Below are 17,041 nucleotides of genomic sequence, written 5' to 3'. Positions count from 1 at the left end.
AGCTCCTTAGAAAGACCTTTAACAAGGCTAGACTCATTACCAATGAGTTTGACACTTAGTTGAGTTGATTGACTGGGTCTTAAAAGCAAAAAATTTTCGGGTTGTCACATCATCCCCCGTTAGATGGAATTTCGTCCCGAAATTAGCTTTCTTAGCATTACTACTGGGGTTGCGCTCCTCGGATTGGTAGAATACCTACTCGTAGACCTGGAAACCTTGCCCTGGTGTTCATGATAGGATTCATACTTGGACCATCTATCATTTCCTCGTGTATACAAGTCGTATATAATTAGGGTTGGTATGACGGTCGGATGTGCGGCTCTGCCCCTGGTCCACAACCAAACAAGGAACAGGAGATAGGGCGGAAACACACATACTAAACTTGCGTATACACTGAATAGTGATAGGTGGGTTGTATTCGTCCATAGCCTCTGTGCTCGAACTTGGTTTGTTGGACGAGTGGTATTTCGTGATGGTCTGCGGATATCTGACGATAAGGCTTCGTAGGACAAAGTACTCTTCGCATGTGTACTTCGGGGTTTAGAATACGAAAGATAAAATCAAGGTTTAGGTCGGACTTTTGATACGAATGACAAGAGTTTCGAGAACTTGCCGATCGAAGCAATAGAAACATATGAACTCAGTATGGTGAGGACCATGCCAACTCATGACGAAAGATAGTAACGGACTCTTTACTGAACAAAGAATTGGTCAAATGAAAGAAACGTCTGATATACGACGATGTATCCCTTGTATGCTTGATACTGTACTCCTAGTATGTTCGACAATGTACTCTTTGTAAATGTTCCCGTGTTTCCTGTTTCCTTTTCGATGTTAACACTCCTACGTATCGTACCGCTATGTGCGCATACATACAAACGAAAGTGCTCTTATAACTGGTGGTGATACTTTATATCATGATCCTCCTTGTTACCACTACAATCGCCTGCCATATACAAGTTATGAATTATTTAAGATGAACCAGGCAGTCGACTGAGTAACTCTGCCTCAAATCCTCAACCAATTAAGGAATGGGGACCTAAGCGGAGTCACTCACTCTAAGTCTGTAACATCTTAGTTGTGCACAACCCTGATGTATATGGTAAGCGATAATAGCTTCTCTAAGGGATCTTTTAGTTCTCTTGAATACTGTGACCTATTTCAACATGTGAGTTGTTATAGTTACTTTTAAGTGTTATCCCCAAATTTTAATCTTATATGAATATAAATTAATTTTAAAACTAATTACTATTTCGAAAACGTACCGCTACTCGTCGACGACTCCGGGGTAGATTCTCCTGCGGTGATCATCAGATTGCGTCCATCCGCACCTGAGTTCCTTTTTATCGGGCAGTCCCTCTGAAAAGGTCTAGTCTCACCACAGCCATAGCAGGCTTGGTTTTCTTCAGCTCCGAGGACTTGGGAGATCGGTTGAGCCGGTGCCCTGCAGAAACGGACCGTGTGTCCTTTTCTATGGCAGCTCAGACACTGCATTTCCCGGCATACTCCGGTGTGGTGAAAGTTGCACTTTCCACATTTCGGGAGGTTTCCAGCATAACGACTGGTAGGTGCTGTAACAGTAGGCGTTGTAGCGGCGTACATAGTACTCGCTCGTCGTTCTTGCGGGGTGTCCTGTGTTGTTCGCCTCTTCTTCCTCTTGTTCCCCGACTTATGATTATAGTCCTCTTCCCTTGGCAGCTCGGGAATAGGGGCTTTTACACGATGACAGACTCAGTGGTCGATGAGTCGCTGAGCCAGGCGTTTAGCACTATCGAACGTGGCTGGGTTAGAAGACAACACACTTCCTTGGGTCGGAGCAGTCAGACCCCAAATGTATCTTTCTATCTTCTTGCTCTCCGGGGTAACCATCCCGGGGCATAGAGCTGCTAGCTCGCTGAACCGGTCATTGTAGGTCACTATGTCTGAGGCGACCATAGTGAGATCCCACAGCTCTCGTTCCAGCTTTTGAATGTCGCCTAACAGGCAGTATTCCTCCCGCATTAACTCTTTTAGGTTTTCCCAACCTGTTGAGTTAGCCACTGATAGGGTCAGTGACTTAACATGGCTATTCCACCATGTTAGGGCCTTGCCAGAGAAGGTGCAGGTAGCAAACTTCACTTTGCTTCCTTCTGGGCATAAATAGATTTCGACGATCGACTCTGTTTTCTCGAACCATTGCATGAGGGCAATGACTCTTTCAGTCCCATTAAAGGACAATGGCTGGCAATTGGTGAAGTCCTTGTAGGAGAACTCTCTCAAGCGCACGAGGACCATACCTCGACTAGAATTAGTAGGCGTTCCACCTCCACTGGTACTGATGGAGTGATATTGAGCCATGGCTGTTGCCACAGCCGCGGCCACTGCAACGTTTATAGCTGCCATATCTATTTGCGAAGGAGGCGGCGTTGGAGTTAATGGAGTTGTGCGTCTGATAGATCTACGAGGAGGCATCTTTGCTAAAAGAATACAAAGATGAGACGGAATAAGTCTAAAGCAATGGACACAAGCTGAATGCTGAAAAGACAAGGTTATCCTAGTTCTGGATGGATCGGGTCCTGACTTCCACAGGGTTCTAGAAACAATTCATAAAAGAGTCTATACCTAATAAACTCTATGAATTTGAAATGACTATCCTCGAATGAATATCTTTTTCCTGAATAACTGTTACCAGGTGCATGTAAGAAAATAATCTTAACATATAATGTGAGCAGTGTTTCCACTCACTCATTTAACTACCCAGATTATTATTTATTACTGTGACGTGTAAGACGTTTTTTGTTACTTCGGCTGATCCCTCTTTGAAAACATCTCATGAACTTGTTCCTGTTCCTCCTGGACTCTTCTGTTGTCTACTATGAGGAAGTGGTTACATCTATCTGGGCTTGTCGTGCGAGAATGAAAGTGACTAAAGAATCTATGAGCTTTAAGGTAACTTTATGGGGTGATCCTTACGGAGTCCTCCTATAATTGTACAAGGTACACAAGTTTATATATAATTGAAGATTAAATAGACCTTCGAATAAGTGATCCTACTCCAAAACTACACCCTTATGAGGAATGGATAGCGAAGCGTAGACCACAGATTCTAAGTCTATAAGATCTTGATTATATATAAAACTTTAGGAATATGCCTTGCAAGATTATAGACTTATCCGTAAGGGTCTTTTAGGTTATCACATAAGTTATTTATATGGACTAAAATACTCCTATAGTATTTTAACGTAATGTACTTGGTATGTTCTACACTCGTTATCGCGCTATCGTATCATAGAATACTCCTATAGTATTCTAACTCTGAATGTACTTGTTCTGGTGTTCTCTTGACTGTGTTCAGGTAAGTTTTAACACTGTTGCAACACCACATCATTCCCAAACACATGTCGGTCACATCTCGAATGAATATAGTTGATCAGGCTATATTGATCCTACCTATGATTACATAACTGTTTAGGTTGACGACAGTGCCCAACCTTTAAATACTTTAGTTCTGTTCTCCTCGTGACACTAGTTCTATTATGTACATGTATAAGCAAGTAGGTATATTTTTATAACTTGTAGTTATACTCTAAAAATATGTCATTATACATAGAACTTAAGCCCCATTGTATTTATAGTTGTATATCGTTTATCGGTTGATATACTTAGTTCACTATAAACAATGCTCTGATACCAATCTGTCACACCCCAAAACCGGAACGGCAGAATCGTTCAGGGGTGGAGGACGTCATGTTTAGTATCACGAGATATGTATATGGTAAGCAAGTAATGAACAACGATTTCATTTGGAAAGAAAGTCTTTACAATGTGTGTGCTCACAAAACATAGAATTCATACACAAATAACAAAACAAGACTTGAAGCTATAATGCTTCATCTTCGGAATCCCCAGCACGAGCACCTGTTTAATAGTCTCCTGAGAATACAAGTTATTTAAAAGAGTTGATCAGCAATTAAGCTGGGGAGTTCATAAGAGTTTAGTGATGTGAGTAAGTTGTAAAGTGTTGTTAAAAATGTAGATGTAAAATGGTGTTGAAAATGTAGTTGTAACAAGTAGTTGTAAAACGTTGTAAGTTGTAAGTTCTATTTTGAAAAGTTCGCCTGTTCCTCTAGAAAATCCTATATTTCCTACTTTGATGGAAGTTTGAGTAAAATGATACAACGCTTTCTATGGGTACTAAGCGGATACGAGCTATATAAGACTCAGAGTAAACAAACAATCGATTGTGCGCATCTGCCCTAAGCTCACAACCAAACGAGGAACAGAAATTAAGGCGGATAGCACACATCCCATTGGTTGTTAGATCATCATCGTATATAACCCTAGTGTCAACACTTGTTACTCATGGAGTTAATTGTAATGGTTCCTTTATATCTAATGAAAATTTCTTTAAGAAAACCCATATTTCTTATACCAAAATGGTGACCACAGTGACTAATTTTATAATAGCTTAGTTTATACTGCTATGTATAATCTAATATCGGATAGAAAGTTAATTGAGTGAATCTCCCCTAAGCCCACAACCAAACGAGGAACAGGGAGTAAGGCGGAAAGCACAGATCCAACTACCTATTGGGTATTAGTTTTATATATAAACATGGTGTACAAACTAAGGTATTATAGAGTTACTCACCTAAGGTCCTTTAAATTATACTGGTTTAATAAAATGGATTAAACCCTTTACCGGGAAGTTTCTAGTTTTGAATACCAAAAGTACTGATTTTGGAAAGTATGTTTTATACTAGAATAACTGTGGTTTGACTCTGTGTCCTATAAGCTGACCCATACCTGGTACCCTTATGATGACTTAATGTATACTAAGCATACATATGTATATAATCGGCTAGAAAATAGATTGGGTGAATTTGTTCCAAGCCCACAACCAAAGAAGGAACAGGAAATGAAGTGGAGAGCACACATCCTATTACCTGTCGGACTCTATTGGTATATATATATATATATATATATATATATATATATATATATATATATATATATATATATATATATATATATATCGTGTGATGTATACATTAAGGAATCATAAGACTAGCATTATGGTCCTTTCTTTTAAACGTAGCCTTCTACCAAGGCATCTTTTGTTAAACGTAGCCTTCTACCAAGGCATCTACTGTTATGTGCTAGACTTGACTGTTCCGTTTGTCGTTTGTAAAAATGTATATTTTCCCTAGTTTATAACTATCTTGACTCGAAAATAGTTTGAGTTTAACTTTCAAGTGGTACTGTCACTTTATGAAAGTAATGGGAAATGTAAGTACACAGTTGTCGTTTATAATGCCATGCGGATGTACTAATAACCTAAAAACATATTTGTTATATTACGGTTATAATGTGAAGGCTAGAACCCCTACTAAAGGCTCTCCCTGTCAAGAGATTAAGGGAACTAAACGCGACCTCTGCAAATTCTTGCAAGCCGTGTAATTCACATTAAAGTATATGATCATGTATACCCAATATAACTATCACCTTCTGTTTAAAACAATGAGTTAGTGATTCATTGGTATAATTAGATCCTGTATGTGTTCTCATGTGTCACACCCCAAAACCGGAACGACGGAATCGTTCGGGGGTGGAGGACGTCATGTATAGTATCACCACAATGCAAAGTAGTAAACAAGCAACAACATCATCCATTGCATTAATAATATAATTTAATACAAGTGTGTTCTGTCAAGTTATATAGACACCAAAAATATGAATCAAAATAAAAGATGAGTCTTGAATGAGCTCCATCTTCCCAAAACCTGGCACCGGTACCTGTCTACTTGTAACCTGAGAATACAAGTTATTTTGAAAGAGTTTATCAGCTTTAAAGCTGGTGAGATCATATATATATGTTTGTATTAAAGCTGGATACAAGACGAGCCATGACAACTGATGCCATGCCCCGTTACGTGGCTCACATAACTGTAGTAATGTTCTAATATATGTATGTGCTAGCTGTATTGTGTGTTCTCTCTCTGTCTAGCATGTAAGTATGTTCTCTCTGTATGGTATTGTTTGTTTCTCATCATAGTATTCTCTATCTGTATGTTATGTTCTCTCTGTATGGTACTGACTTATGTATGAACTGACTCTTTGTATGTTTAACTGTTCTAGTAATAGTATTAGTATCTCCCTAAACTATACTTATTATAGCTTACTAGTAATGTTGTTTGAATGTATGAACATGTGTGTATACCTTTGCTACCCAAAGGTATTGAATAGAAAAAAGTAATCTTTTACATCTATACACACATACATGATATATGACTAGGATTCAAACGACCTTCGGACAAACAACCGATACCCTAAGTCCACAACCAAACAAGGAACAGGAGGTAAGGTGAGCTATCAGTCCTAAGTCCTTTAAATCCTACTTATATAACTATATCTATATAGATACACATTTAACTGAATATAAGTTTAAAATAGTTTAATAAAAGTATTTGACATGTAAAATAGTTTAATAAAACAGTTTGAAGTAGTTTGTTTGATAACACAGTTTGAAAAGTAAGAAATCCACTTGTTTCGTAGTTATTAATCACATGTGATTGATGTAATAACTATAATAGTTCAACTTGTATCCCCCCCATAAAAGCATTTAAAATCATTTAAAAGGTTGATTAAGGGGTATGAACTCACCTGTAGTGATTGGTTTGGATGAACGGATGGTATAGGATGCTAAGTGTCAAGTGAAGATTTGAACACACACAAGGATCCTAGTTAACATATAATAACACATATATGTATCCAATTAGTCATTTAGCAACTAATTAAACAAGTTAAGACACCCTAGGACATGAAAAACACCTTGATTCATGTCACACCCCAAAACCGTAACGGCGGAATCGTTTGGGGGTGGAGGACGTCATGTTCAGTATCACAACAGTGCAAAGTAGTAAACAAGCAACAACATCATCCATTGCATTAATAATATAATTTTAATTCAAGTGTGTTCTGTCAAGTTAAATAGACACCAAAATATGAATCAAAATAAAAGATGAGTCTTGAACGAGCTCCATCTTCTCAAAACCTGCATCGGTACCTGTCTACTGGCGACCTGAGAATACAAGTTATTTTGAAAGCATAGATCAGCTTTAAAGCTAGTGAGATCATAAGTATATTAGTGTCTGTATTAGTATGAAAGTATTTGTAAGTAAGCGATGTGTGAATTTGTAAAAAGGTTTGAATCTCCTAGAAAACCCTATGTTTCCTACTAAAAGTAGCCTTCTACCAAGGCATCTAGTATCTTTGTGTGTGTCTCTTGTAAGAGTATGTATTTTCCCAATCTGACTATTATTTACCAAAAATATAGTTTCTACATTACTGTTTATTGTGTGAAGATCACAAAGTGAATGCAATGGGAAAATGAAATAATACTGTAGTGTTGTATTAAGTAACTACTGCTATACTAACTACCTTAAACCAATTGTAATTTAAAGTACCATGTGATCGGCCTGTACCCTGCTACCGACTATAGTACGCGACAATGTAAGATGTCGGAAGAAATGACGTTTGGCACCCGTAGACTTGCAAATCCCACTGTAGCAAGCAGTGAGGTCTAGGATAGTCAATCCAGTATATATCTATACACAAACTCATACACTCCGCAATTAAGTAGATTCTGGATAACAAACGGTCATGACAGGTAGTGTCATGCCCCGTTAGGTTGCCCACATAACTGAAATAGTATTCTTGTATCTGTATTGAATGTACTAGCTGTATTGTGTGTTCTCTCTCTGTCTAGTATGTATGTATGTTCTCTCTGTATGGTATTGTATGTTCTCTCTCTGTCTAGCATGTATGTTTCCTTGTAAAATATATAGTATGTACTAGCTGTATTGTAATGTATAGACTCATGTATGAAATGACTCATTGTATGTTCCATTGTTCTAGAAATAGTATTAGTAACTTCCTAAACTACGCCTATTGTAGCTTACTAGTAATGTGATTTGTATGTATGAACATATCTGTATACCTTTGCTACCCAAAGGTATTGAATAGAAAGAAGGAACTTTTATATCTATATACATATACATAATATATAACTAGGATTCAAACGACCTTCAGACAAATAACCGATACCCTAAGTCCACAACCAAACGAGGAACATGAGGTAAGGTGAGTTATCAGTCCTAAGTCCTTTCAATGGTACTTATATAACTATATCTATACAGATATACATTTAACAGAATATAAGAGCAAAGGAAATTGAATAAAAGTATTTGACATGTAAAATAGTTTGATAAAAGTATTGGACATGTAAAAGAGTTTGATAAAAGTATTGGACATGTAAAAGAGTTTGAAAAAACAGTTTGAAAAGTAGTTTGTTTGATAACACAGTTTGAAAGTAAGGAATCCACTTGTTTGGTAAATATTAATCATTTAAAAGATTGATTAAGGGGTATGAACTCACCTGTAGTGAGTAACGCGAATGAAAGATCGATATAGCATTGTTGGGTGTCAATTGGAGTCTTGAGCACAAACGAATCTTATTTAACATATAATTACACATATATGAATACATTCCATGTATATAACCACTAAAAGTGATAGGGACATGCCTTAGGGACATTAAAACACTTAGAATTAAGTGTTACCAATACCTATGGTTGTATACAAGGGGTATATGGCTATACAAGGGAGTGTATGGTCAAAATACACAACATTTGTGTGTGTGCGGCCAGGGTGTGTGTGCGGCCGCACACTCACTATGAAGTGTGCTAAAACGTTTTTCCAAGCTTTAGGAGTGTTCTAGGGAAGGTGTTTCGACCATTGGCTAGCTGGAATGGAAGTTTGTTGCCATATTAGACCCTTAAAAGGGTGTGTGCGGCTATACTTGGTGTGTGCGGCCGTACACATGGTGTGTGCGGCCGTACACACTTGAAGATCGTATGAAATGGCGTTTTTCATGTGTAAATTCAAGGGTCTTTAGCTTATAACAAGCTATTGCAAGTGTATACCCGATTTAGAGGCTTAAAAGTGTAGTTAAAAGCCCCAAGAGTAGTGTGTGTTCTTGGTGTTCTTGGTGTTCTAACACCAAATAGGTGTTTTCATGGATCAAATCAAGGAGAAAGGCTAATTAAGGTCATATATTAGCTATTCAAAGGATGAATCACTCACTTGATTGAAGATTGAAGTGAAACTTTGGATGATACTTGAGAGAAAACGAGTTCTAGCTTTGAAGAAGTGGAAAAAGTGTTCAAAATGGCTAAGTGTTCTATATATAGGTGGGAGTGTGCGGTTTGGATGGGCGTGCGGCCGCACACACCTGTGTGTGGCCATACACTCAAGTGTGCGGCCGCACACTCCATGTGTTGGAGTGTTTGGCCCGATTTTGCTTGATATGCATCGTGTTATCCCATTTCTAGGCTCCTACCTTAATTGTACTGGGTTTAGAACACTCAAATAGACTCCAAATAGTGCAAAACCTAGCGAAATGAGTCTATCTTTGATTAAATTGATCCATTGATCGAGATAGAAATTTCGGGTTGTCACAATTCAAGTGTTATAAGTACTAAGGATTGCATCTAAGGGTTGTAGGACCTTACATTTGAGTTTAAGGTCCAAGGGTAAACTCTTTTGGAGTTTACGGTTTTGGGACCAACTCCCTTGGAGTTTACGGTCGTAAACCCATGAGTTTACGGCCGTAAATCCATGGTACTTCTACCATTTTGTGTTTTGAAGCTTTACAAGTCATGAAGAAGCATCCTAGTTCAAGTCTAAGCCTTAGGAAGTGATTGTGGCATCATTTCACCCCTTTGTAGAGTTTACGGCCCATGGACCATTTCTCCATGAGTTTACGGCCGTAAACTCTAATGGTCCTTGATGTTTTTGATGTTTAAGGTCCTATACACTTCAAGGATATGATCTAGACTAGTATCGAAGGCTTGGTAAGGGACTAGGGCACACAATGGCCCCTTCATTAGGGTTTACGATCCAAGAACATGTTGGACCGTAAACACCTTTGATCTTGTGTTTCTTTATGTTTCCTAGATGATTAAGAAGTGTAACAAGCCTTATAAGAAACCAAGGTAAGAGTACTTACTATGTAAAAGCTTGAAAGGGTGTTAAAAGTCCAAGAACACTAGTGTCTGTTCTTGGTGAAACTAAGAACACTTGAAGATCTACACAAATGGAACGATTTCACGGATGGAATCATGTAAGATCACTAGATTAAGTAAGATATCAACTAATTAGGGCTATAAACACTTACAAAGTTGAAGATCAAGAAGGAAAATCGGATGATACTTGAGAGGATTTGAGTTCTAGACTTGAAAATGGTGAAAAAGTGATAAAAATGACTAAGTGTCATATATATACTTCTTAGGGTTTACGGCCGTAAACACCATGTTTAGGCCGTAAACTCCAAACTCTTGGAGTTTTGGGACTTTATTGGTGCACAATAAACCCTAGGGTATCCTCTCTCCAGTTATCTCTTGAAGTACTAACTTTAAAACACTCAAACTGAGTCCAAAATGTTTAACAGTTAGAAGAAACAGTTCTGACTTCTATTGAAGTGAATGATTGTACAGAATATAAATTTCAGGTTGTCACATCATCCCCCCGTTAGAAGGAATTTCGTCCCGAAACTAGAGTTTAAGCAAATAAGTAGTTACAAATAACTAAGTAAAAAGACGAGGATATTTCAGTTTCATCTGATCCTCTCGCTCCCAAGTGAATTCAGGTCCTCGCTTGGCGTTCCAGCGAAGCTTCACTATCGGGATACGTCTTTGTTTCGTTTGCTTGACCTCCCGGTCCATGATCTCTACAGGTTCTTCCACGAAGTTGAGGCTCTCGTTGATCTCGATCTCGTCGAGTGTGATTACAAGAGTCTCGTCGGACAGACACTTTCTCAAGTTCGAGGCGTGGAAAGTAGAATGTACGTTACTGAACTCGCGGGGTAAGTTAAGTTTGTAAGCTACAGGGTCGATTCTAGCGAGAATCTCGAAATGCCCTATGTATCTTGGATTTAGCTTTCCACGCTTTCCAAAGCGTATCAAGCCCTTCCAGGGTGAGACCTTCAATAGAACACGGTCGCCCACTTGGAATTCCAACGGTTTCCCTCGTTTATCTGTGTAGCTTTTCTGTCGGTCTCTAGAGGCTTTCAATCGTTCACGAATCTGAACGATCTTCTCTGTCATTTCCCGAATGATCTCCGGACCCATGCGAGTGCTGTCAGGAATTCGTCCTTTAGCTAACTGGGTATCACCCACCTCAGCCCAGCATAGAGGGGATCTGCACTTTCGGCCATAGAGGGCCTCGAATGGAGCAGCCTTTATGCTCGTGTGATAACTATTATTGTAGGAAAATTCGACAAGGGGTAAATGAGTATCCTATGTTTTCCCAAAGTCGATCACACAGGCTCGCAACATATCTTCCAAGGTTTGGATAGTCCTCTCACTTTGTCCGTCGGTCTGTGGATGGTAGGCCGTACTCATGTCCAGCCTAGTTCCTAGGGAACTTTGTAGCAACTGCCACAACCTCGAAGTGAATCTACTATCTCTGTCCGAGATAATGGATATGGGAACACCGTGCAGTCGTACAAACTCCCGTATGTACGTTCTTGTAAGCTTCTCCATCTTGTCTATTTCTTTGATAGGAAGGAAGTGAGCGGACTTGGTCAATCTGTCGACGATGACCCATATGGTATCAAGTCCACCCGTTGTCCTGGGCAACTTGGTTATGAAGTCCATAGTGATCCGCTCCCACTTCCACTCCGGTATTTCAGGATGTTGTAGTAAACCGGAGGGTTTCTGGTATTCGACCTTAACCTTGGCGCAAGTAAGGCATTTACTCACGAAGGTAGCAATCTCTGCTTTAATGTTAGGCCACCAATATAACTTTTTGAGATCCAAATACATCTTATCTGAACCTGCGTGGACAGAATAACGAGTGTTGTGCGCCTCGTTCATGACCAAGTCTCTGAAACCACCGTGCTTCGGTGTCCAGATCCGATCCATGAGATATAAGGCTCCGCCACCCTTGAATTCCAAGTTCTTATCCATCCCTCTCAGGGATTCACTCGCCACTTTTTCAGGTTTCAAAGCATCGACCTGAGCCTCCTTAATTTGTGTGGACAAGTGTGAATGGATAGTCATAGTCAATGATTTGACCCTACGACCAGAGTATTCTTTCCAACTTAGGGCGTCAGCTACTACATTGGCTTTACCCGGATGATAACGAATTTCGCATTCGTAATCACTGGGTAGCTCAACCGACCGTCGTTGTCTCATGTTGATCTCCTTCTGGTCAAATATGTGTTGTAGGCTTTTGTGATGTGTAAAGATAGTGCTTTTTGTACCGTACAGGTAGTGTCTCCAGATCTTCAGAGCAAACACAACTGCTCCTAGCTCAAGATCGTGGGTAGTGTAGTTGGCCTCGTGTGTCTTTAGTTGTCTCGAGGCATAGGCGATGACCTTACCTCGCTGCATCAGAACACATTCGAGCCCTTGATTTGACGCATCGCAATAGACAACGAAGTCTTCTATTCCTTCGGGGAGGGATAGTACAGGTGCGGTGCACAAGGCTTGCTTGAGCGTTTGGAACGCTCTCTCCTGCTTCTCTTCCCAGTCAAAGGCCATGCCCTTCTAGGTCAAAGTCATGAGAGGTTTTGCAATTTGGGAGAAGTTCTGAATGAACCTGCGATAGTAGCCAGCGAGGCCTAGAAATTTCTGTAGGCGGCTTCGGTGTTGACCAGCTCTCGATGGCTTTGATTTTGGAAGGGTCCATGTGTATTCCCTCTTCGCTAACCACGTGCCCTAAGAATTCGACTTTTCGGATCCAAAATTCGCATTTCGAGAACTTCGCATAGAGCTTCTCCGATCGTAATGTTTCTAAGACTAGTCGCAAATGTTTGATATGCTCCTCTTTACTACGAGAATAGATAAGTATGTCATCGATGAAGACGATGACGAACTGATCCAAGTAAGGACGACACACCCTATTCATTAATTCCATGAATACTGCGGGCGCGTTTGTTAATCCGAACGGCATTACTACGAATTTGTAGTGTCCATAACGAGTTCGGAAGGCTGTCTTCGGAACATTCTTCCCTAGCACTCGTAGTTAGTGATATCCGGATCTTAAGTCGAGTTTCGAAAAGAAGCTCACCCCTTGAAGTTGGTCAAATAAATCGTCAATACGAGGCAGAGGATAACGATTTTTGACGGTCAGTTTGTTGAGCTCCCTGTAGTCGATGCACATACGAAACGATCCGTCTTTCTTCTTGACGAACAAGACTGGAGCTCCCCAGGGTTAGAAGCTTGGTCTTATAAAGCCCTTGCTGAGCAGTTCGTTAAGTTGACCGGACAGTTCTTGCATCTCTGCAGGTGCTAGACGATAGGCCGATTTGGCTACGGGGGTAGCCCCTGGGACTAAGTCGATTCTGAACTCGACTTGACGTTGCGGAGGTAATCCTGGGAGTTCTTCTGGAAAGATGTCGGGAAAGTCGTGTACTACTGGAATGTTCTGAATGTCTTTCGTTTCTTGGCTCACATCGACCACATGAGCAAGGAATGCGCGACATTCCTTTCGCAAGAATTTCCGGGTTTGTCGCCATAAACTACCAGAGTTTCGCCAGACGGCAGATTAAGGCGTACAACCTTTTCATAACACATGATGTCGGCACGATGAAGACTCAACCAATCCATGTCGAAATTTAATTGAGACCGGCATGAGGTCGATCGAAAATGAATGGCTATCTAGTGTTACGGTACACCCTATGTATATACTATTAGTGGTCTACGTCTTTCCATTAGCCATTTCTACAGTGAACGGTTCTTTAAGTGCTCGTGATTTTTGCTTAAGTAAATGAGCAAATTTTTGGTTCACGAAACTCCTCTCCGCTCCACTATCAAATAGAATGCATGCATAAGAGTTATCTAGGAGAAACGTACCCGTGACTACAGTGGGGTCGGCAACCGCCTACTCGTGTGTGACAACCCGAAATTTCCATTCTGTACAACCATTCAAGTCAATAGAAGTCAGAACAGTTTCTACTAACTTTCAAGCTTTTTGGAATAAGTTTGAGTGTTTAAAAGTTAGTACTTCAGGAGATAACAGGAGAGAGGATGCCCTAGGGTTTATTGTGCAACAATAATGTCCCAAAACTCCAAGAGTTTGGAGTTTACGGCCTAAACAAAGGTGTTTACGGCCGTAAACCCTAAAGGGGGTATAAATATGACACTTAGTCATTATTTACCACTTTTTCACATTTTCAAGATCCAAACTCAAATCCTCTCAAGTATCATCCGACTTTTCTTCTTGATCTTCAACTTTGTAAGTGTTTCTAGCCCTAAAAAGTTGATATCTTACTTAATCTAGTGATCTTATATGATTCCATCCGTGAAATCATTCCAAAAGTGTAGATCTTCAAGTTTCACCAAGAACACCAAGAACACACACTAGTGTTCTTGGACTTTTAGCACCTTTTCAAGCTTCTACATAGTAAGTACTCTTACCCTAGATTATTATAAGGCTTGTTACACTTCTGATCATCAAGAAAACACCCAAGAAACACAAGATCAAAGGTGTTTACGGTCCAAGATGTTCTTGGACCGTAAACCCTAAAAAGGGTGCCAATGTGCGCCCTAGTCCCTTACCAAGGCTTGGAAACGAGCCTAGACCCTTCCTTGATGTGCTTAGTACTTGAAAACATCAAAAGACCATAAACCATTTGGGTTTACGGCCGTAAACCCAAAGACAAATGGTCCAAGGACCGTAAACTCCACAAAGGAGTGAAATGGTGCCCTAAACATTTCCTAAGGCTTAAACATGAAGTAGGAATGCTTCTTATGATATTTAAAGCTTCAAATCGCAAAATGGTCAAGTACCATGAGTTTACGGCCGTAAACTCATGGGTTTACGACCGTAAACTCAAGGGGTTATGGTCACAAAACCGTAAACTCCAAGGGAGTTTACCCTTGAACCCTAAACCCAATAACAATGTCCTACAACACTTAGATGCAATCTTTAGCACTTATAACACTAAAATAAGGTGTTGTGCATGTCCTAGGATGTCGTAACTTTGTTAATTAGTTGTTTAAAGACTAATTGGATACATATATGTGTTATTATATGTTAACTAGGATCATTGTGTGTGTACAAGTCTTCACTTGACACCTAGCAATCCTATATCATCAGTTCTTCCAAACCACTCACTACAGGTGAGTTCATACCCCTTAATTAACCTTTTAATTGTTTTTAAATGCTTTTATGGGGGGGGGGTTGGAATACAAGTTGAACTATAACAGTTATTATATCAATCACATGTGATTAATAACTACCAAACAAGTGGATTTCTTACTTTTCAAACTGTGTTATCAAACTGTTTTACTTCAAACTGTTTTACAAACTCTTTTTCATATCAAATACTTTTATTAAACTCTTTTAACTTATATTCTGTGTATCTATGTAGATATAGTTATATAAGTAGGATTGAAAGGACTTAGGACTGATATCTCACCTTACTTCCTGTTCCTTGTTTGGTTGTGGACTTAGGGTATTCAGGTTATTTGTACGAAGGTCGTTTGAATCCTAGTTATATATCATGTATATGTGTATAGATATAAAAGGTTACTTCATTCAGTTCAATACCTTTGGGTAGCAAAGTACACAAACATGTTCATACATTCAAACAACATTACTAGTAAACTATAATAGGTATTGTTTAGGGAGATACTAATACTATTACTAGAACAGGGAAACATACAATGAGTCAGTTTATACATGAGTCAATAACAAACAAACAATAGATACGGTAATGAGAAACAAACAATAGATACTATGATGAGAAACAAACAATAGATACTATGATGAGAAACAAACAATAGAATACTATGATGAGAAACAAACAATACATGCTAGACAGGGAGAGAACACACAATACAGCTAGCACATACATATACTAGAACATTATTACATTTATGTGAGCCACGTAACGGGGCATGACACTACCTGTCCTGACCATTTTGTATCCATAATCTCCTTAAGTGGGGAGCGTATGAGTTTGTGTATAGATCTATACTGGATTGACTATCCTACACCTTGCTGCTTGCTACAGTGGGACTTGCAAGTCTACGGGTGCCAAACGTCATTTCATACGACGTCTTACATCGTCGTTTTCTATAGAGTCGGTAGCAGGATACAGGCCGATCACATGGTACTTTAAATAACATTTGGTTTAAGGTAGTTAGTGCAGCAGTAGTTACTTAATACAACAGTACAGTACTATTTCATTTTCCCATTACATTTACTTTGTGATCTTCACACAATAAACAATAATGTAAAAACTATATTTTTGGTTAATGATAGTAGGATTTGGGAAAATATACACTCTTACAATAGACACACACACAGATACTAGATGCCTTGGTAGAAGGCTACTTTTAGTAGGAAACATAGGGTTTTCTAGGAGAGTTCAAACAATTACAAACTTTTACAAACTTATACAATTACAGACATACAAACACTTTCATATAAATACAGACATTAATATACTTATAATCTCACCAGCTTTAAAGCTGATAAACTCTTTCAAAATAACTTGTATTCTCAGGTCACCAGTAGACAGGTACCGGTGCCAGGTTTTGAGAAGATGGAGCTCATTCAAGACTCATCTTTTATTTTGATGTATATTTTTGGTGTCTATATAACTTGACAGAACACACTTGTATGAAACTATATTATTAATGCAATGGATGATGTTGTTGCTTGTTTACTACTTTGCATTGTTGTGATACTAAACATGACGTCCTCCACCCCAGAACGATTCCGCCGTTCCGGTTTTGGGGTGTGACAGATTGGTATCAGAGCATTGTCTATAGTGAATCGAGTGTATCAACCCATAAAAGATATACGAACTATAAACACAGCGGGATTAAAATACTCTGATAAAGAGTTTTTACTTTTAAATAATAAAATATTTAACCAAGTATACATACCTGCATTCATACTAAAATCAGTGTCAGTAGGACAGAACAAAAGTATTACGATTGTTAGGCAGCACAAGTAGACTTAGAGACATATGGTCAACCCTAGG

Source organism: Lactuca virosa, chromosome 4 (genome assembly GCF_052849685.1).
Source record: "Lactuca virosa cultivar CGN04683 chromosome 4, Lactuca_virosa_CGN04683_v6, whole genome shotgun sequence".
Lineage (NCBI taxonomy): Eukaryota > Viridiplantae > Streptophyta > Magnoliopsida > Asterales > Asteraceae > Lactuca > Lactuca virosa.
Note: the sequence above shows the minus strand (reverse complement) of the source record.